The sequence below is a fragment of the Schistocerca serialis genome, chromosome 6 (genome assembly GCF_023864345.2).
Source record: "Schistocerca serialis cubense isolate TAMUIC-IGC-003099 chromosome 6, iqSchSeri2.2, whole genome shotgun sequence".
NCBI lineage: Eukaryota > Metazoa > Arthropoda > Insecta > Orthoptera > Acrididae > Schistocerca > Schistocerca serialis.
In genome coordinates, this window is record NC_064643.1 from 187,355,000 (window position 1) to 187,378,053 (window position 23,054).

Below are 23,054 nucleotides of genomic sequence, written 5' to 3' on the forward strand. Positions count from 1 at the left end.
GGTCAAGGCGGCGGCTTTCGCAGAAGACATCCTGCTCTTCGCCTCTATGAGGGGGGAGGGGGGAGGGGGGGCCTGCAGTCCCTACCAACGCAGCAGTGGCAGCCTTCGACCAACTGGGGCTGCGGGTGAACCCGCGGAAGTGTCTCACCCTTGCACCCGTGGCGTCCGGACGCGAGAAGAAAGTGAAGGTTGACGCCAGTGTCACCTTCACTGCCGGCGACACCACCATGCCGGCGCTAGGAGTGGGCGAGACCTTCCGCTACCTCGGACTGCAGCTTTCCTCCTCCAGACGGTGCCTCTTCCATCTGAGACACCACATAGAGCAGCTGTCGATCATCACGCAGGCGCCGCTGAAGCCGCAGCAGCAGCTGTATGCGCATCGTGAAGTACTTCTCCCGGGCCTGTACCATGGCCTAGCCCTGAGCCGCACCCGCATCGGTGCGTTGAAGGCCATGGACAACTGCGTTCGGGCGGTGAGGAGATGGTTCCGCCTCCCAGCAGAAACCCCCGTGGGCTACTTTCACGCTCCAATAGCCCATGGGGGCCTCGGCATTCCATCTGCCCGCTGGATGGGGCCAACCCTGAGGCGAGGCAGGCTCCTCACCCTGTTGCAGCTCGAGAACTCCACCACTGACGCGGACCTGGGGGAGGCATGGCACGAAGTGGCGCCGCTGGAACAACACCTCACGTGGGAGGGCCACCTGCTGCAGTCGGCTGCGAAGGTGGGAGAGATGTGGGCGGCGCGCCTGCACATTACCTTCGACGGGCCAGCCCTTTCATCGTCAGCCAAGACATCAGGACAACACAGCTGGGTTGAGGACACCAGTCGCTTCCTGTCAGGCCGCAACTATGTGGCGTGCATCCGCACACGGATTAACGCGCTACCACCTAAAGCGCGCAGGAGTCGTGGCCGAGACAAGGAGAAGATGTGTCGTGCGAGGTGCAATGCCGTCGAGACCGCGAATCACGCCGTTCAGGGTTGCGGGCTCACCAGCCGAGCCCAGGTGCAGCGTCACGACGCAGTAGTAGAATACTACACGTGCACCCTGGGTAACGCTAAATGAGCTACCACTAAAGGCAACCAGATAATCCAGATAATCCTGTGCTGGATCTCCTGGTAAACACATCATGAATGATACCGACCAAATGAACGATGAAGAATTGACTAGAGCACTCCGACCGTGCCTCCGAGTCTGCCACCTAAACATTGAAGGCATAAGTAGGAGCAAATGTGAATTTCTCCAGAGAGTTCTCACTCAGAACAAAATCGACGTAGTCGCGATACAAGAGACTCATGCAGAAAACATAGATCAGCTGGCCACTAGAGGAAAAATCCCTGGATTCGAGATACTGGGAGCCACCTATCACCGCAATTACGGCGTGGCAACCTACATACGAAATAAGATAGAAAATGCTTCCCTGTGTAAGATATCTACAGACAACAACACACGAAGTTGCTGTCAAAATTGGCGAGACCACTATAGTTAACATCTATAAGCCTCCCGGCTGTCCATGGCTTCCAGAAGTACTCCAAGAATATCCCCACCCTGCTATCCACGTAGGAGACTTTAATCGTCACCATGAGAACTGGAAGTATGCACGAAACGACCACAACGGTGAATCCCTGATGAGCTGGAGTGAGGAGACTAATACCCACCTGATTTTCGACGCCAAGGACCGCGGGACATTTCGATCAGCAGCATGGAGACGAGATTATAACCCTGATTTATGTTTTGTCACTAAAAACAGAAACAACCAACCGCTAGCCGCAACTCGTGAAGTCCTGTCTGATTTCCCTCATAGCCAGCATCGCCCTGTTATCTTAAAAGTCGGAATTAACATCCCAATCAAAAAATCCTTTCCTTGCCCACGATGGAATTTCCAGAAGGCAGACTGGGCCACCTTTGCAGAAAACCTTGACAAGTGTCTAGGTTGGATACCCCCGACTAGGGACAACTATGACAGATTTGTGGGAGCAGTCATCGCCACGGCTAAGAGGAATGTACCCAGAGGCTACCGGAAAGAGTACATCCCTGGCTGGAATGAGAGATGCGAAGACCTGTACCAGGAATTTACCGAAACCAACAACCAAGAAATCACGGACGAACTGTTGCACAGCTTAGACGCAGCTCGACGGGAAAAATGGATGGACACCGTGGAGAATCTAGATTTCACTAAATCCAGTAGGCAGGCATGGACCCTACTCCGTAACCTGGGAGGCAGTAAACGTAAAATAAAAGACACCCACCCGATATGTTTAAGTTGCCAAAATGGCGCAGCAACTGGCGAGAGTAACAAGGGGTGTCCGTCGGGGGACCCACTCATTCCCCTCTTCAATATGGCCGTCGACACTATGCTTAACACCTTGCCTTCCTACATAGGAGTCCGGATTTTAGGTCGCAAGATCAATGCTGTGGCCTTTGCTGATTACATCCTGTTCGCGTTGACGAAGAGGGGCCTGCAGTCCCTCATTGACACAGCCACAGCAGCCCTCACCCATCTGGGGGTTGCCCACCAATGCGCAGAAGTGTTTCACCCTCGCCTTAGTGGCCTCAGGCCACGACAAGAAGGTGAAGGTGGACAACACTATCACCTTCACAGCCGGCAATGCCACCATGCCGGCCCTACGTGTGGGTGAAAAGCTGCAGTTCTCCTCTTCTGGTCGGTGCCTGTTCCATCCTCGCCGCCATCTGCAGGAGCAGTTGGACGTCATCACCTGAGCTCCCCTGAAGCCGCAACAGCACCTCTACGGCCTAGTCCATGTGCTGCTGCCGGGTCTGTAGCATGAGCTGGCCATCAGCCGCACACGAATCGGTGCCCTGAACACCACGGACACCACAGTACGAGCAGCTGTCAGAAGACGGTTCTGCCTCCCAGCAGACACCCCCTTGGGCTACTTCAACTCTCCTGTAGCCCATAGGGGCCTTGGCATCCCATCTGCCCGCTGGATGGGCCCCACTCTATGGCGGGGCCACCTCCTGACACTACAGAAGATGGGGCCAGCAGTGGATGATGTGGGCCTGCGCGAGATCGCGGCGCTCGAGTGGCACTCAATGTGGGAAGGCCACATCGTCACGACATTGGAGCAGGTCTGGGACTTATGGGCAGCTCGCCTGCATGTCGCCTTCGACAGTGTGGCCCTCTCCGAGTCTGCCGCCATCCGGGGGCAGCACCAGTGGGTCACCAACACCAGTCGTCTTCTCTTTGGGCGCGTCTTCATGAATGCCATCCACACCTGCATCAACGCCTTGCCGTCCAAGGCGCGTCAAAGTCACGGGCACGTGGCTGACAAGCGATGCCGCGCGGGCTGCAGGACCACTGAGACCGCCAATTACGTCATCCAGGCTTGTTGACAAATGCATGGGTCTCGCGTGAAATGTCGCGATGCTGTCGGTAAGTACCTCGCATGTGGACTCGTGCAAATGGGCTTTGATATTTCAGTGGAGCCCCACCTTCGAACACCAGAAGGCCTCTACAAGCCTGACATCATTGCAGTCAAAGACGGCCAGGCCCACATAGTCGACACCCAGATAGTCAGAGACCACCTCCGGCTCAACTGGTGTCACCAGCAGAAAGCGGCGAAATACAACAGGCCATCCATCAGGCGTGCTGCCCTCAACCTCCATCCTGGCATCCAGAGTGTTGTGTATTCGTCGGCCACCCTAAATTGGAGGGAACCTGGTCCCCACAATCTGCACGAGACCTCCTGAAGCTGGGCTCCAACGTGTGAGAGTTTGCCATCATTTCTTCCAGAATGCTGATGTCGTGCTGAGAATCGTTCAGGATCTTCGAGCATATGATGGCTCACCACCCGATGCCCAGGGTGAAAGCCAAATGCCTCATCGCCAGACGAAACACATCAGCAAACAGAATTAACTCGTGGGAGTAACTGACTCTTTTAGTGTAGCCCAATAGTTGCTTATCGGTTCGGATGACTAGAGAGACGGATGTTTAAGTGGCGAAAAAGGTGGAGCAACTGATGAGAGTAACTATGACTCCCGTAAGGTAGCAAACAGGCGGACCATCTGGCGGGACAAAATATGACTCTCTTAAGCCTGCATGTTGCGCAATATAAGGTATTCCCACTGTGCCCCATGCCTTTTGGCTGGCATCAGCGAGAGATGTATCTAGCCTCTCTATAGTAAAGTCCAAGTCCCTAGCCTCCCTTAGGTGAGAGTCCGGTGCAGTGTCAGCCACTGTGCGGGCAGCTGAGGCAAGCCAAGGGGTGACGGGTTCTGCAGCTAATAGGGCAGGGCCACAGGGCTGTCACGTGAGGTTTCGGGATAGGACTGGTCTGTACTAGTATCCAAGACGAGACCTCGTACCAATGCAGTCACTTGACGTGTCGAGGCTGCTTACTGCCTTAGTATCCGAGACGAGACTTTGGTAAACAGTGGGCGACTGCCGGGGTAGTCTGAGGTGTCAGGCCACAGTTGTTCAGGACCATGAAGTGCCCTTATGAGGACAGTGTCCTGTTCAGGGCCGCGATGGTGCCCACGGCAGACCACACGGTAGTTGCCCCTAAAGCTGTTATTGCCCTACCTTATCCCATGTCACATGGGTAATAGGCGGAAGGATAAGCATAAGGTGTGCGGTAGAGGTTTTGCTCACAAGCGACCTCGACGGGTACTTCTCAAATGCTGAGATACGAATCTCACTAACACTAGGACTACGGGCGTGGGGGGAGCTCTTCCCGATTGGTGTTGGACTCTTACTGGCAGTTTTTTCACCTATGGGACCAATGGTATCTCATCAAGACGTGTGCTGCAAGAACCGCACATTAGGCCGTGAGGACTAGGGTTTGCAATGATCAAACAAATTTGCCTCAGATGGAGGTCCCGAATGGACAGGGGCCTCACTTAACTACCGATACAAGCAGCGACTCGACCCCTGGCAGAAATCTAAATTCGCCAAGTATCAATAGCAGAGTCTCATGCCTTAAATGCAGGGTTGATCTCTCAGCTAGAGTGGTGGGTCAACAGTGGTTCGAGTCCCTGACAAGCAAGGTGGCTTTAAATGCCCTTATTGTTCATGCACTTTTGCAACCCTAGTTAGGTGGCGTTTGCATGAGAGGAAAGGGCACCCTGTCGAATATAACACCTTTGAACTCCAGGGTAATGTCGAGTGTCAGAAAGGACCCTGGTCTAATGCCGAAGTTGAGGAAATGGCAAAGTTAGAATGTGAGTGGAGTGGCAGATTTGGTACACAGGTTCAACTGAATAAGGAGTTGGAGACTAGACTTGAAAGATCAGTAACAGGCATCTAGAAACGTCGAGCAACTCAAGAATATATGCAGATTTTGGCGGCGCTTAAGGAAGGGCCAGTACCAGAAACAGAGCAAAGTAATCCTCCTGATTACAGCTCTGTTTTACTACCTCAACCATCTGAGCCAGGGCTCTCTCCGGTTGGCAGCACCAATACAGTGGGATGGATTTCAAACCAAGCTATAGAGAACTACTTCAGCAGATCTTACTGAAGTGTTTGGAAAATTTGCAACACCTGGTAAACATGATCCTGGATGGGAATGCAGTCTGGGACAGTATTAATGGTGCCTTTCAGAACTATACATCTCCTCTAGCAGCTCCATGAACAACTCTGCGAAGGAAGAAGAAAGTTGTAAAGGCTCCCAGGAAAGGCTCTGGCATGAATTAGAATCGCAAAGTGCGCAGGGTAGAGAGAGCTGAGCGCTTCCGTTACATGCAGTTTAGGTGGTGGAATGACAGGACCAGCCTTGTGGAACAGATCTTCAATGGGGACAGGCAAGAGAAAGATGTATATCAAGAAGCTGACCAGCTGCAGAAATACTATGAAGGCTATGATGCCAAAGAGACGATGGATATACCAGTGGAATTAAGGCCCGGAAGCAAGGATTCCATTGTTTATCACATCCCATCTCATTGTTTTAATCCAAATGCTGGGTGAAAAAGTTGAAAGACACTGCAGTGCGCCCAGATGGGCTATTACATCAAAGTCTAAGGAATGTGCCAGATGCAGATCTGAATGCCTTACTGAACCTGGTGTTTGGCTTGATGAAGTCACCTACTATCTGAAAAGAAAGCTGCACTTGTTTACTACCTGAAAAGGGTGACTTAAGGTCTCTTCCCAACTGGAGACCGATGTTGGTGTGCCTACTAACTAAAATTTTGGCTTTTAGAGTTTTTAACTCTACAATCATCTACCAGGCACAGAGAGGTTTTCGAGCGTTTGATGGCATCATGGTGAATGCTCTTTGCATGGATACCATCATAAGAGAGCATAGAAGACTGGGTAAACCATTGTATGTGGTAGCCTTGGACCTCGGGAAAGCCTTTGTTTGGGTTTCGTGGAAGGCGATTCACCAAGCGATGTGGAACCATGAGGTAGATGTAACCACCTTGAACTACATCTTAAGTTCTTAGAGCGGCCAGAGGACTTGTCTGCAAGCTGGATCCTCTTCAGTCGGGACAGTGGATTTTGTCAGAGGCATCCAGCAGGGCCACCCCTTAAGCCCTGTTGTCTTCAGTGTCGTTATGGACAGCCTTATGCATAACATCAGAGAGGACTATGGAACATACAGACTAAGAGCCTCTTTCAGATCAATGGGAAGTCCATCCCGTCATTAAATGTAGTGGAGCAACTTAACTACCTTGGATGTGCGAATGATACACAGGGGATACAGAGACCTTCTCCTGTGAGGCTGCCAGTGATGCTGAACAGAAAGCAGCCCTAAAACCCAGACCGATCCACACATTACAGACAATGAAGGTTTCAGCAAAGAGGCTGAACTACGCTGACGTTTATATCAGGAAATTTGTTAAGGCGATATTACACCTGCCTTAGACGACACCCACCCCTTACATCCATGCTATACAGCGGTATAGTGGTCTTGGGATTCCTGCCCTAGGGTTGCTTGTAGGTTCTATCTTTCTACAACGAATTGAAAACTTGAGTGCAATCCAGGACAACCAGTTAGGCGTGGTTCTTGGTTACTAGACTGGTTGCCAGGCTCAAGAAGATTCTGTGTATGGGCAGAGAAGAAATAGAACCATCCAAGGAAGCCATTTCCAACTTCTGGTGGAAGAAACTCCACACAACAGCTCTGGAGAGAGGACTGGAGTACTGCCGAGACATGTCATACAAACAGTTGGATCAACAACCCTCCTTCCTTTTGGAGTGGAAGGGACTGCATTATTGTTATCCATGTGCGCATTGGAGCAAGCGCCGGTACAATGCAGATGCAGTGTCTGAAATTCAGAAACTGTACTGCGCGGACTGGCGCAAGGCGATGCAGCGCGTCCTTGGCGAGACGTCGCCGTACTGCCAAATCGATGGCAAAGTGCTCACGGAGCACTTCAGAAAAATCTATACCAAAACCGACTTTTCTGTTACAGATGCACCAGCCGCTGTCCCAGACTTCGCCGCCACCACGCCTCCTGATGTCAGCGAGGAGGTCCTGACGCCGATCACCGCCACAGAGCGGCTCCAGAAGGCGAACAATACTGCTCCTGGGGCAGACTGAGTCACCTACTCGGACTTGCGGCGTGAGGATCCTGGCTGCCATGTGTTAGCCAAGATCTTCTCACGCTGTTGGGAAGAGCAGAGGACTCCAGTGCAGTGAAAAGTATCCACTGCCGTCCTGATCCACAAGAAAGGGGACGTCTCAGACGTGACAAACTGGCGGCCTCTAGCACCGAGCTCCACCATCTCGAAGCTCTTTGCTGCAATCGTTGCGGATCGCGCAACCCTCTGAGCAGAGTGTCTGAGCCTGCTCTCCCCAGAACAGAAGGGTTGCCACATATTCGAAGGCTGCTATGCGCACAACTTTATTGTGCAGACGGCATTTGATGATGCAAGACACAGGGGAGGCCAAGCATGCTTTGCTTGGCTTGATCTAGCGAATGCTTTCAGCTCAGTGCTTCACGCTCACCTCTGAGTACTGGGCAGGATGGGACTACCAGAGCAACTGCATCATCTAATTGCTGACATGTACAATGGTTGCTCCACCCACGTCTGTCCATCTGATGGGCTAACGGAGGAGATAGAGATTCAGGCGGGGGTCAAGCAGGGCTGTCCACTGTCGCACATCGTCTTTAATCGCGCGTTGGAGCCGGTACTTCGCGCCGCAACCGCGCTCAGAAATGACTGTGATATTCCGCTTTGCGGTATCAGTGTGAGCGCACTGGCGTATGCGGACGATGTCGTGTTTCTAGAGCGGGATTTAGAGGCGATTCAGACACTCCTCAATGTTGTGGGTGAGGCGGCAACGTGGGCCGGGCTTACCTTCAGGCCGTCGAAGTGTGCCACGCTTCACATCCGCCGTCGCGAGACATTAGGCTCGGAATTCGCCCTGCAAGAGCGAGAACCATCCGTGCTCGGTGAGGGCGACGTCTACCTCCATCTTGGCGTCCCTACCAGGTACAAAGTCTCGCAGACGCCAACGGATGCGATCGCAGCAATTCGACGTGACTTGGAGCTCCTGGACGCTTCCCTGCTAGCTCCTTGGCAGATTGACGCAGTGCGTGTCTTCTTCCTCCCCACGCTTGACTTTGTCATGCGGGGCGGAGCAGTACGCAAGTGACCACTGTCTGCACTCGATAAGGCAGTTAAAGCGGCTGTTAAATCCTTGCTCTTCCTTCCGCAGCGCGCCGCGACTGAACAGCTGTACCTCGCGCTGGGAGAGGGGGGATGTGGCCTGACGCCGTTCGCGGACATCTCCACCATCGTCCACGGCTTCCGCACGCTCCACTGCGCCGATGCCACCGCCCGCGACATCGCCTGGGCCACACTGTCTACGGCCGCGCGCCGCCGACTGGGGAGGGAGCCGAGTCGGGCTGACTTGGCCACTTACCTTAGCGGGAGCGTCGAGGGTGACCTCGAACGAGACGGAGGCGACATCCAGTCCCTGTGGACACGCGTCAGGAACGCCACAAGGCGCCTAGCGCCGCGTGGTGTTACTTGGCGCTGGAGTAATCAGCTTTCTGAGTTGCAAGAGAAGGTCTGCGGCCGGCCGGCCCAACATTGCGGACGACGCGGAACATGGCGGCATCGGAGTGGTGACGCAGCCAGCTACGGACGGGGTGGAGCTGCGCAGTGAGCACGGCGGAGCAGCGTTGCGCCAATGGACCTGCGGGACGACTACACGGCACCTCGAAGATGGCGGCGATGGATCGCAACACGAAGATTACAGCGTGGGACGCACCGCCAACACTGGCGTCGAGCATGTCCGGGTGGGAGGGGGCACCAAAAGTCTTCTCTCGCGGACGCTCCGCAAGTGCCTGAGGCAGCGCCTCAGCAACCTCCTACTCAGGAAACCTGACCAGGGGAAGGTGTATGATCGCACCAGGGAGTCCACAGCGTCCAACTACTTCATGGCGGGAGACAAATACACACGCTTCGCAGACTGGCGGTTCATCCATCGCGCCAGGCTCGGAGTCGTGCCTCTCAACGGCTACTGCCGTTTCGATGGGCGGGCAAACAACAACAAAGCTTGCCAACGCTGTGGTTACAACAACGAGACGCTCCCGCACGTGATCAACGTGTGTATGGTGCACTCAGCAGCCCTACAATATCGCCACAACTCGGTCCTCAACCGCCTCGCGACAGCCGTCGCTGGGCGGCCAAGAACAGGAAACACTGCTGTTCCTGACATCAGGATGAACCAAACTGTCTTAGGGGACAGCAGTGGGCTGCGTCTGGACCTCGTAGTAACCGACGTGGGCGCGAAGACTGACCATCGTCGATATGACAATCCCCTTTGAGAATAGGCGGATTGCGCTCGACAGCTAAAGATAAAATACGCCGATGTTGCGCGCGGATTAGCCGCTCACGGTTATTCCGTCACTGTCGAAGCCCTGGTTGTTGGCCAGAATGATGACGTGCATCGGCACTTAGGCATCGCCAGCCGCTACTGTCAACTAATGCGGTGGCTGATGGTATCTCACACCATCAAGTGGTCCCGCAACATCTACGTGGAACACATCACCGGCCACCGCCAGTATGTGTGCGCCTAGACTGTGGCATGCTCTGACGTCAGGCCCAGAGACCTTCGAGACTACAGTCGTTGGAGACCTTTGTGCCGGTGGTGTCGAGCTTTTCCTCCACGACGCGCGAACTGCGGCGCTACAACACCTTCGCATCGCACTGCAGCAGTGCCGAGTCAGTAGCGGTGCATGCGGTGCTGCCTGGTGCCCTCCCTCCATGGTGTCCGCTGAATATGGCCCCCACCTCGGTCGGCGCGGCGCTAGGCGGCGCCAAACATGTGCCTACACCACGGTAGTCTCCAGCCATCGCGGGAAGCCACGCCCTCCTGCCGCGACACCCCAGTGACATCTGCCGCAAGGCGGACAGAGGGGAGAAGCCCGGCCGTGTGTGACCCGCCCGCATGCGTGGCGCACCAGTCGCTGGCAGCCGTGCATGTGCAGTGTGCTGTCAGGGCATGGAGGTGAATGAAATAAAAAATAATTCCTATATTAGTTCCAAACCTCCCCACCGGTCTGACATAATTAAGACTAGTCTTAGTCTGATATACTTAAGTTTCCACGCCTAACGTGGCCTCTCAATATTTAAGTAGTGGGCTTAACCCATGAGTTAGAATAAGATTTCAAATACTTAAGTGCGGTTAGAACCGTTTTTCTAAATTTTACCTAAAATTTTCTCTCTTAAATCTGTAAAATTCGAATTGTATAGTCCTGAATATCTTTTTCTTAAATTTATACTTCTTTAATTTGTAACTAGGAATTATCTCGAAAAATAAAAATTGCTATCCATGTGCGCATTGGACTGTTGCCAACAAGGGGTGTTCCTTATGTTACTGGCCCTAATGCTAACTGTAGGGCCGGGCGCCCCTGTCGAAATTGTCGTGAGGCCTTGCAGCATGTCATCCAAAGATGCCCACTGACGAATTTTTTTACGCCTGGAGCGTCACGATGGTGAAAATAAACCCATGAAGGCACTGGTCGAAAAGCCATATAGGGTTGTGGATGGCCCCACTTTATCCTTGGCCAATTCAGAAAGATATGTCCCTGACATTCTGGTTATCCATGACGCCAACGGGGCAGCAGGCAATGGCAGCTGTTCTCGAATTGAAACTACTGTTGCGTATGGATACCAAGGAAGCCTTCCTCGAGTCCACTAGTTGAAGATGCAGAAGTACAATAAAGAGGATTTGCTGTCTGCCATCAGGAGGAAATTTCAGCTTAAGAATTTTCCTGAAGTTCTCCCACTTGTTTCAGGTGCTAGTGGTACCTGGAGTGCCGATAATCAGAGAATATGGGTGAAATTCCATCTCCGGAAATTCCTTGAAAGAGAGATTATCTGCAACGCCATCTTAGCAGGCATACGGATACACCGCCTGTTCATGAGAGTTGTTTTGAGAAAGGCAAAATACCCCTGCAGATAAGGATGAGCCCATCAAATCCGTCCAGGAAAACCAGCTACAACTCGGATGTGCTAGATTGTATTATATATGAAACAGCAAGAGCTGCTTCAAGCCCCACCGGTGGTGGTATAACCTGGACAAAATAGCCGTGAGGCTGTTCATTTACCTAGCCAAATGCCATGTCACCAGACGAAACACATCAACATACAAGAGGAGCCACTGACGGGAGTAACTATTAATCCCTTGCCTGCGGTTTCCCCTCTTCTCATGGGCGTGCTGATATGCATGTCCTCCTTATGGCTGGTAACCATATTGGAAGTCTGCAGTAGGGGGCATTGGGGGGGGGGGGGGGTTACCAGCCCCCCTCCATCGCATAACCCTCTATGGTTGGGACCACAAAAAATGAGAATACGAGTACCGGACCTTCCGCTGCAGGTCCCGGCCGAACTGTCCAGACTCCCAGCTCGCCAACCCTTCCTGGAGTAGAAGCATCCAGAGAGAGGTGGTTCCACTCAGCATCTGCATCCGCACATTGCGAACTAAGATCGGACTCTGACAGCACCACCGCCGTGCCCATCCGGAGACAGCAAACGCGGACATAGCCACCGAGAGAAAGCGAGCTCCGTGGATGAAAGAGGAGACGCGGGAGCTCGCTCTGGTGGAGGCCAGGCTTCTCTTTGCCAGCGACTCAAAGTTCCTATTTGCCAAACAGGAACTGCTGCTCTTGTTCCCTCTTCCATCCGAGCCAGGACCTCCTTGCTGCCCAAGACAGCCGCCCTAGCATCAACCACTGACTTTCGGCCCATCACCATCTGCTCAGTGTTAGCCATAACCTTCCAAAAGGTTCTGGCGACTCGTCTCATGTGGACATGTCCTGTCGACGAATGTCAGCGGGCTTTCATCCCACATGATGGGATGCTGGAGAACACCTTCCTTTTCGACTGGGTGTTCGTCGGCACTGTCCGCCACTGTCGCTCTGTGTTCGTATCCTCTCTATGTGCCTAGGTTGTTTGATTCGTTGGACCATGCGGCCCTCTGCCCTGTGCTTAAAGCCCATGGTCTTCCAGATGAATTCGCCAACTACATCGAGGGATGCTATGGGGACAGCGCGACGGTATTTGCAGGGGGGGGCGAGTGACAAATCCCCGGCCGTGCGGCCAGCACGAGGTGTTCGGCAAGGAGATCCTCTGTCCCCCCTCCTTTTCAACCTTGCCATAGATTTTGTTTTAGACCAGCTGCCCTTGCACGTGGGTGTTAAGGTGCTGTGCCGCCAGGTCAACGTGGCAGCCTTCGTGGACGACATTCTGCTCTTCACGTCGACGAGGGGTGGCCTGCAGTCACTCACAAACATAGCAGTATTAGCCCTCAGCCAGCTAGGACTACGGGTGAACCCGTAGAAGTGTCTCACCATCGCACACGTGGCATCTGGCCGGGACAAGAAAGTGAAGGTCGATGCAGGCGTCACCTTCACTGCCAGCGACACCACCATGCTGGCACTGCGTATGCTACCTGCTGCTACCTTTGACTGCAGTTCTCCTCCTCCGGTCGGTGCATCTTCCATCCTAGGCGCCACATACAAGAGCAACTGTCTGTCGTCACACGAGCGCCGCTGAAGCTGCAGCAGTGGCTGTACGTGCTCCGTGAAGTCCTTTTTCCAGGCCTGTACCATGGCCTGGCCAGGATCCACACCCACATCGGTGCACTCAAGGCGATGAACAACTACTTTCACGCTGCGGTAAGGAGATGGTTCCGCCTCCCAGCAGACACTCCCCTGGGCTACTAGCACGCTCCAGTAGCCCAGGTGGGCCCCGGGATTCCATCTGCCTGCTGGATGGGGCCAACCGTGAGGCGGGGCAGACTCCTTGCCTTGTTACAGCACAAGCCCTCCGCCATCAACGCAGACCTAGGGGAGGCATGTCACGAAGTGGCGGCACTGGAACGGCACCTCACATGGGAAGATCACCTGCTGCAGTCAGCTGTGAAAGTCTGAGAACTTCGGGCAGTGCGCCTGCACGTTACCTTCGACGGGGCAGCCCTTTCATCGTCTGCCAGAACACCAGACCAACATAGCTGGATAGAAGACACCACTCGCTTCCTGTTGGGCCGTGACTACGTGGCGTGCGTCCGCACGTGGATTAACACGCTACCAACCAGAGTGCGCAGGAGTCGCGGGCGTGACAGGGAGAAGTGTTGAGCAAGGTGCAACGCTGTGGAGACTGCGAATTATGTCGCCCAGGGCTGCGGACTCACCCGTCGATCCTGTGTGCGACACCATGACGTGGTAGTGATATACGTCGCACTCGGGCTGGCTCAGCACAGGTTCGACGTCTGTCGAGCTACACCTCTGAACACCACAGGGAGTTCGTAAGCCCAACATCATAGTGTCGAACGACGGCGTAGCGCACGTGCAAATCTTCGGCGACCACCTCGACACTGCTTGGTGTCACCAACAGAAGGCGGTGATGTACGATGTCCCGTCAGTGCGGCGAGCTGTCTGCGCTCTCCGGCTGGCAGCCAGCAGCATAGAGTTCAACACGGTGACGTTGAACTGGAGAGGGACATGGGCACCAACATCTGCCCGCCATATCCTCCACCTCTGCTTCCGCAGGTGGGAGTTCAGTGTTATAAGCACGCGGATGCTCAGTGGAACCGCTTGGATCTTCGGACTATTCGAAAAGGTGATAGCCCTGACACCAATGTACAGAGAGGGCGTGGCTAGTGAGCCGATTTATTTTAGGTTCGTTTGCCCTGACTCCTGGGGCTTCAATAGTTCAGGAGCAATACCGTACTTTATTCTTGCCTATTTTGGTTATCTGCATTGTGTTTAGCTATAAGGTATTTGCGGTTACGCCGACAGCGGTAACCAGAGAAACTTTAAGCTCCCTTCAGTGGGTATTGGTGCACTAGTTATAAGAATTTACCTTGTTTTATTCACACGTACTAAATCTGTGAATAAAGACTGCTTTCAAAGCCAAATCGTTGCGTATCGGTTCACATGGACTAGACAGACAGAACATATCTTTAAGTGTCCAAAATGTGGAGCAAATGAAGGGAGCAACAACGGCTCTCTCAAGGCTGCAACTGGCGGAAGTAACTATGACTATCATAGTTGCGGGTTGATTCCTTCCTTCCTTCCGAATTACATAGCACAATATGTGCTAAGTGGTCAAAAAAATGGCAGAGAAAGAGCGGGAGTAACTATGACTATTAAGGTCCTTCTTAGGGCTGGTAAGCAGAGTGGAAGTCCGCACTAGGGACTTTGGGGGGTTACTAGCCCTCCATTGCACAACCCTTTGTAGTTGGGACCACTAAAAACGAGAATACAAGTACCGGGCCCTCCACTGGAGGTCCCGGCCCAACTCTCCCGATTCCCAGCCCATCAACACTTCCTGCAGTAGAAGTCGGAGAGCCGTGGTTCCACTGTGGCACCTGCAGCCGCACGTTCCAAACCAAGATCGGACTGACGGCACCACCGCCGCATTCATCTGAAGGCGGCAAATGTGGATATAGCCACCGAGAGGAAGCGAGCTCGGTGGACGGAGGAGTAGTCATGGGAGCTCGTTCTAGTGGCGGCCAGGCTTGTCTGTGCCAGCGATTCAAAGTTCCTCTTCGCCAACCAGGAACAGCCGCCCTTGTTACTGCATCAGACCCTGGACGCCATCAAGTGTAGGACGGCAGCGGCGCACAGGGCCATGGTGCAGCAGTATGCCAACGCACTGGAGCGGGAGCAACAGGTGCAGCACGAGCAGTGCCACACACCCACCATAGATCCGCTGCCGGAGGAACCACCTTGTCTGCCGGAGCTGGAGAGCCCACCACCAACATCTACGGTCGACGAGACAATATGAAGGCACCTCAGCGGACTGTCGTGATCTGCCGTGCGCTTCTCAGCCCTGGACGAAGTCGTGAGTTTAGGGCCGGGGATGCTGTCATCGGTGGTCGCGGCTAGGTTACAAGGGGCCCTCCTTGCAATCGGTTCTGAAGAAAGGGAAAGAAAGAAGATGAAGGCACCGCACTCACCATCTGAGCGGATGTCTCACCGGTGCAGCTGCGCCAGCTTCACATTTAAGTCTCCACCAAGCTCCTGAACCTCTTCCTTCTCGCCCGGAAGCTTCCCTCTTCCATCCTCCGAGCCAGGACCACCTTGCTGCACAAGACAGCCAAACCACCCCAGCACCCCCCGCTGACTTTTGGCCCATCACTGACTGCTCAGTGTTAGCCACAACATTTCATTAGGTGCTGGAGACTTGCTTCATGCAGGCATGTGGTGTTGACCAACGTCAGTGGGCATTCATCCCACGGGATGGGATGCTGGAGAACACTTTCATTCTCGACTGGGTGCTCGTCCGCACCGCCCACCACTGTCGTTCTGTGTTCATGGCCTCCCTCGTTGTATCTAAGATGTTTGATTCGTTGGACCATGCGGCCCTCCGCCCTGTGCTTAAAGCCCATGGTCTACCGGATGAATTCGCTGGGTACATCGAGGGTTGCTATGTGGACAGCACGACAGTAATTCTGGGGGGTGGGGATGTCCCCAGCCGTACGGCCAGCGAGAGGTGTTCAGCAGGGAGATCCTCTGTCCCTTCTCTTCAACCTAGTCATTGACTCCTCTAGATCAGCTGCCCTCACACGTAGGTGTAAAGGTGCTGGGCCACCAGGTCAACGCGGGAGGCTTTGCTGACGACATCCTGCTCTTCGCCTCGACGAGGGCGGCGCCTGCAGTCCCTCACCAACGTAGCTGTAGCAGCCTTCAGCCAGCGACAAGAAAGTGAAGGTTGATGCAGGCGACACCTTTAGTGCCGGCACTGAGCATGGGTGAGACCTTCTGCAGTTCTCCTCCTCTAGTCGGTGCTTCCTCCACCCTCGGCGCCACACAGAAAAGCTGTGTCATCACATGGGTGCCACTGAAGCTGCAGCAGCAGCTGTATGCACTTCGAGAAGTCCTTCTCCCGGGTCTGTCCATGGCCTAGCCCTGAGCCGCACCCACATCAGTGCGCTCAAGGCCATGGACAACTGTGTTCGCGCTGCAGTAAGGAGATGGTTCCGCCTCCCAGCAGACACTCCCCTGGGCTACTTCCAAGCTCCAATAGCCCAGAGGGACCTCAGGATTCCATTTGCCCACTAAATGGGGCCGACCCTGAGGTGGGCAGACTCCTTGTCTTGTTGCAACTCAATCCCTCCACCACCGATTCAGACCTGGGGGATGTACGTCAATAAGTGGCGGCGCTGGCGCGGCACCTCACGTGGGAGGGTTACCTGTTGCAGTTAGCTCGCAAGTCGTAGAGATGTGGGCAGTGCGCCTGCACGTCACCTTCGACAGGGTAGTCCTTTCGTCATCTGCCAGAACACCAGGCCAGCATAGCTTCCTTGGGTTGTAGTTACAGGGTGAGTGATGTGCAATACATGGGCCTAGCTCTCTTAGCCTCCCCTCACCTGCAGTCTTCCCCCCTTCACATGGGCCAGCTGATTTCGCCGAGTGGAAGACTGTACTGGGAACCCCACCTCGCATTATACCCTTTTTAGTTGGGGGCCAATATCAAAGGAAACAGGGGAATTGGACCTCTCGCTGGGAGGTGCCAACCCAGCTACCTCAGCCAACCAACCCTGCTGAATATCTTGTGCAAAACACAGCACACATATGCGCTGACTGTTTCGTGCCTTCACCCCCAAGTCCAGCCTGGTGGTCCATCGGCTACGGTAACACCAGGTGGCAGCCAATGCAGCCATGACAGACTGGAAACATGCCAGGTGCACAGAGGAAGAGGCCCTCTCACTCGCCTGGGAGGAGGCTGAGCTCTCTTGTGGGAGAGACTGCCGGTCCTCCTTCACCAATCAGGATCTCCTCCAAATCTTTTGCAACAGGTCACTTGACGCCATCAAGTGCCAGAGGCAGAAACCTGCACACCGTCAGCGCATGCAGGAGTTTCTGGCTGACCTGCAGAAGGTGGACGAGGAGAGGCCAGCGTCCAGCCCGGGGTCGCCGCCGCCAGACGGGGGAGAGGACAACACACTTCCAGGGACACCGCCGCCTGATGCCAATGTCAATGCGGCCATCTGGGAGCACCTTGCAGGATGTCCTGCATCCGCACAGCACTTCTGGCCCTGGACTGCATCATTGGCATGGTGCTGGGTACGCCGCCTGCCACTGTCTTACGCATGCTCTCTGATGCCGTCGCTGCTATCGGCTCCAAGGGGGGGATTCACACATCCACGCCATGCCCGCCACCTAAGCGGCAGCTGCCACCTCAGCACCGGCAGAAGTGTCGCCGGTGGGAGTTTGCACAGACACATGAGGCCTTCCAGCAGTCCTGCACAAGGTGCGTGCGGAGTCTCCTGGATGGCACCCTATTGCAGCCACTACCCGACATCCCTGGTCTGCACGACTTCTGGGCCGACTTCTTCCAACAGTAACCGCAGTCCACCGCTGGCGCCATCAGTGACCGCCTTCTGCGGCACTCGTAGCCTGTGGACTTCGAGTGCCTGCTTCATTGCCACCCAAGGGTTCTGTGCCGGACACAGATGGCCTAACAAGTGACATGCTGCTGAAAATTGTGAATCTCCTCCTCCTTGTGCAAGCACTCGCTCCTTCCCTCCTCCAAGCCCGGACCACGGTGAAGATCAGCGACATGGTCATGAATGGCAAAGACCAAGGAATGGCGCAAAAAACACCGGCCAATAACCAGAAGGCCACTCATTGAGTCCGCAAATAACAAAACGTGGTTGTGTTGGGACTGTTTAATAAAGGTAAGGGCCTGGGAAATTGCCATCAATTCCACAGTAAACACCCCACATGTTGGTGGCAGCAGATGATTTTCTGTGCCAACAGAGGACATGAAGGCATATCCCAGGACAAAGAAGGAAGCTGAAAATCACGGTGAAGAGACGCAAGGCAGAGCCCAACCGGTAAACCCACTTGAGAGCAGAAATCAGGCGGGCTACTTCCATGGTCTGGGAACAGGACAGAATAGGAAGAATGAGTGGGAAAGGACAGTGATTGCATAAGACACCAGAAGCTAGGACCACCGAACAGAAAGGGGGGAGGGGATCCCAGCTACCACCAGGAGACTATCAACAGGGCTAGTAGGGAAGGCACCGGTGGCCAAACGGATACCACGATGGTGGACTGGATCCAGCACGTACAGTGTGGAAGGTCTATTTTTAAAAAATGAGAAAACTCAAATTTGTTGCCTTAAGGTATGCAACATTGAAAAAAATAGATCATGTTAATCAGTTTGCGCAAAGAGAAGACCTTACAATTGATAAAGCTGTTCGAAACGGTCCCTGCTGCAAAAGGTTTCCCACGACCCAAGCACGTCGCGGCCATGTGGACGTTCGCGATGACAGCGCACGCCATTTTCGCGAAAAAGCAAACAGACCCAGTGCAGTTCCTCACAGATTTCTGGGAGGAACACAAGCGAGCCAGGCAGAAAAGCAACTATCGCCAGACGTTCCAGAGCTATCTGCAGATCGCCCTGGATGCCGCCTTCAAGGACGCCCTCCGTCCCCACACGCCGCCGCCGCCGCCGCCACCACACCACACCACGCCTCCCCTAGCCCTCCACGCCCTCGTTGTCGCTGATGCAGAGACCCTCCAACACTCCCGAAGTGTGAGTGATAAAAGTGCATGCTGTGTAAAATTGTGCAGTGCAACCACAGTGTCCTCAAATGCGAAATAGTCTGACACGACGAATAATATCGTCGTCCAAATGGGAAAATAAAAGTGTAATATTAGTTAGATGTGTTCTGCTACGGCTCCAAGTATAGTGCATACAAAGATAGCGTGGAAATAAATCTGGGAAACATCTCTCGCCACGTCGAAGATGATTATGTGAGTACGTTTACCAAACAAATATCTCTCCAACTCTTATGAAAATCACGTTAAGCTTATCTAGAATGTGTTTGTTCACCTACACAAATATTAATTTCTTCTTCTTTTTTATAATATATGTCTCAAATTTGTTCTTTCTACCCCCCCCTCTCTCTCACCCCCCCCCCCCCCCTCTCTCTCTCTCTCTCTCTCTCTCTCTCTCTCTCTCTCTCTCTCTCTATTTCGCTCTTTCTTTATGGTACCTCCCTGCTTTATATATATGTCATTACCCATGGTTTTCTTAGATGTAAGCCATAGCCAGTAAGGTAATACTACAACTACGTTTTATGACATGCCATACTATAGCACCATACCAATATCTCTCCCTAAAGTCAGAAACTTTGAAGTGATAGCATTGACAACCCATAAAATTAACAAAAACCCAAACAAAACTGAAAAAGAATGAAAATCTCAATGTCCCTCTGGCATACACACCTACAGGATTAGAACTAAAACAAAATCACGACAACATTGTAAATCAATCTGCAAACGAACAATATATAACCAAATAGACAACTGAAAACAAATTTATATATCAGAAAATTAATGTCATCAAAATAAAAGAAAAAGGCTCAAGAACTAACAGAAAAAGAAATTGAAAGGTACCTTCTAACGTATCACTGCATTGTTATCTTGTAAATAAAAGTTTATTACGTCAAAAAAAAAAAAATTTTTTTTCTTCACTTTCTAAATTTTTGTAGTACTATTTATAAAGAAATAACTCCAAATGCATTAACAGTGTTATTGATAGTATTAAAAAAGCTACATCCACATCATTTTTACAATAATGCCTACGATCACCATTGAATAAGAGACGGAATGTGAAGAATCAAATCGTCAAATACGGATGTACTTCATGTATATGAAATTTGAAAAGGTTTATTTTGTTTTTCATTATGCCATCTTTACTACTTTACAAGTATTATTTTTTAACTTTATTTAACAGTGTAATTTGGATTGTCATTTCTAGCTTCACTTCACACCCGATCAGTTTGAACGGTACCCACTATATTTAGCCATCGTTCTCAAATTAAGGAACGAAAGCCACCGAAGGACAGGGTTTTGCAAAGGGATTCTAAGTGCCTTTACACTACACATACAGAGCCAGGTACGGTTTAAATATATGTAACTAAAGAGAAACTTATCTTATTCATTACTAACTTTTTATGAAATTTAAATTTCTCGCGTTGTAGTTCGACAAAACATTTTTGTCATTATTATTATTATTTCTTTTCAGGTAATGAGCAAGTTTGCGTACTTCCTCAAGAAGTTTTGCCGGATGTTCACAGTTCTGAGGTCGGATTACCTCCCGAGAATGACACTGAAACGGAACTAGAAAGTTTGAAAAGGAAAATCCAGTTATTGCAGAAGCTGTGCGAATGGTAAAATGGATACAATAGCTGCTGCATCTGTGAAACCTTTTTTAAACGACCATCAAATCTCGGCACTGCAGAAAAAAAAACTATGCGAGGGACAAAGTGGTGACCGGAAACTATTAAGAAGGCATTGAAAATTCGATTAGCTTGTGGAAGCGTTGGATATAATGCGGTAAGATAACTGGGACAACCATTAACAAGCGAACGAACTCTACAAAGGAAACTTTAGTCTCTGGCATTCAGTCCAGGTATTTTGGAGGATTTCGTATCTGCTCTTACAGTGAAGGTAGACGCCATGAATCCTTTTGAAAGACATGTTGCAATAATAACGGATGATATGAGTCTCACGCCAGGCCTAAATTACGACATTTCATCGAAATTCGTAATTGGCCATCCAACACTTCCAGCAGCGAATGGTTCGTATGAAAAACTTGCTTGTCACGCCTTGGTATTTATGCTTAGTTGTCTAAGTACGCGATGGGAACAAATAATTGGTTACCATTTCATCGGGAAATCAATCTGAGGTAAAGAACTAAAGTCTATCCTGTGGCAATTAATTACGAAGTGTGAAGCAATTGGTCTGATGGTAGAAGTTATCGTATCAGAAATGGGTGGACAAAATCGGGCACTGTGGCGTGAATGTGGTGGTATTGCTGGTCGTTATAATGAAACAAAGAATTCCTGTCAACATCCATTTTCTCCAGAGCGGAAGCTGTACTTCATGCCTGACGTAGCTCATATCTTGAAGAATGTGAGGAATCACCTAACTAATTCCGACCACATTATCCTAACTACAGCAAGTAGTTGCAGACAATAATTTGGCGGGACCGGTAGTATCGATTGAGCCTATCAAAAAACTGTACGAGTTTGACAAGGAAAAGAAATACAGCTTGGATTTAAAATATAATGTCATAAGGCCAGGGCATTATGATAAAATGAAGGTTTGTCCTGCTTACGCACTTTTAAATCACAGCGTTGCAGAAGCGTTACAGTATGCCATAGAGGAACATGTACTTTAAGATTTTGCCACATCAACAGCGTTTTTCATAGCCACAATTTTCCGTTGGTTTAAATTAATGACCTCAAGGAACAGGAAAACTGCTATGAGTAGAGCCGTTGAGGACAAACACAATGATGCTGTACAGTTCCTTGAGAGTGTCATCTCGCTGTTTGAAAATTGGAAACAGGGGTATCTGGAAACCTGTACAATTATATTCTGGCAACATGTACTGCTATTAATGTCGAGGATTATCTTCTGAAAGAAAAAGGTTTCCGGTGTGTTATGTTGTGCAGGCTGTCACAAAATGCTCTCGAAAACCTTTTCAGTATGGTACGAGCCAGTAATCCTGTTCCAGGTTGTCTCAGTATCAAGATGATACCGCGGCTTATTGCTGTATCACAGTATTTTCGTCCCAGACGCCATGGAAGTTACCAGACAGAAGATGCTGAATTTCTTCTCGACTACTTGGAACACAGACGGACGTACTATGAAGCAGAAGGCACAGACGATGCAGATTTGATTGCAAGTGTAAATTCAGACGTACGCGATGTTGAAGGAATGTTACCTGAGGAAGCACAGTATCTACATTATTTAGCAGGCAGAACAATAAAGCAAGTGAAGCAAAAGTATTTGCTTTTTGAAGTGTGCCGAGAATCACTTTCAGCAAAGGAGAAGTCTGAATATGAAGCAGCACGAAGACTCACTGAACTAAAAAATTACACAGCTCAAAACAGCTTGGAATACATTTACCAAGAAATATTTCGCATTATTGAGATGACAGAAAAAGTCTTTCGTGTAAATGAAAAACTATTCCTGGAATCTAAGTTGTCCCTCCAAGCACTGGAGGCAGTTGCACACAAATCAATCGAGGAGCTCATTCAGAATATTCCTTCTTGCCACAGTGTCGTGGACAGAGTTGTACATAAATTTTTGAATACTAGAATTTATACTCTTCTGAGGAAATATAACTGCCAGGTACAGAAGGATGCCACAGCAAAGTGTGGTAGCAGAAGTATAGATATGAGAAATGCAGTAAACGTATTTTAACCCTTTAATGCATACTGTAGCTGATAAGCTACAGACCACATTTCTTCGATTTATTCCATATGGAGAAACATTTTCGATCAAATTCGTTATGTAGCTAAGTGTATACACTCCGCTGCAGTTTCTAGTAGTTCTTCATAGCGATCATAGATGGCAGGACGAGCTGAAGCAGTTCGACAGTGAGCTGTGTGGACATACTGCCAAGTGTGTGTTTTGGCGGAAAGTTGAGGTGTGTTTTTGGTGTTTGTGCGCTGATTTCTGGGTTTGAAAATTACGTTTTCATTTTGAAAACGTAAGTAGATATGGTGTAAACAGTTAATTCGAGTGTCTTTGCGATAGATTTGAAATGAGGCCTGTTTTTGTGTATTTAGCTTATCAGCTACATTTTTCATTTACTGCATTTCAGGCGCT

At 51.4% G+C, this 23,054-nt stretch overlaps 1 protein-coding gene across 1 annotated transcript in view; it reads right to left on the bottom strand.

The window, feature by feature from the left end:
- Positions 1-23,054, bottom strand: part of LOC126484082 (cytochrome P450 6k1-like) — a 270,241-nt gene that overhangs the window by 160,330 nt on the left and 86,857 nt on the right. The window lies entirely within an intron of this gene.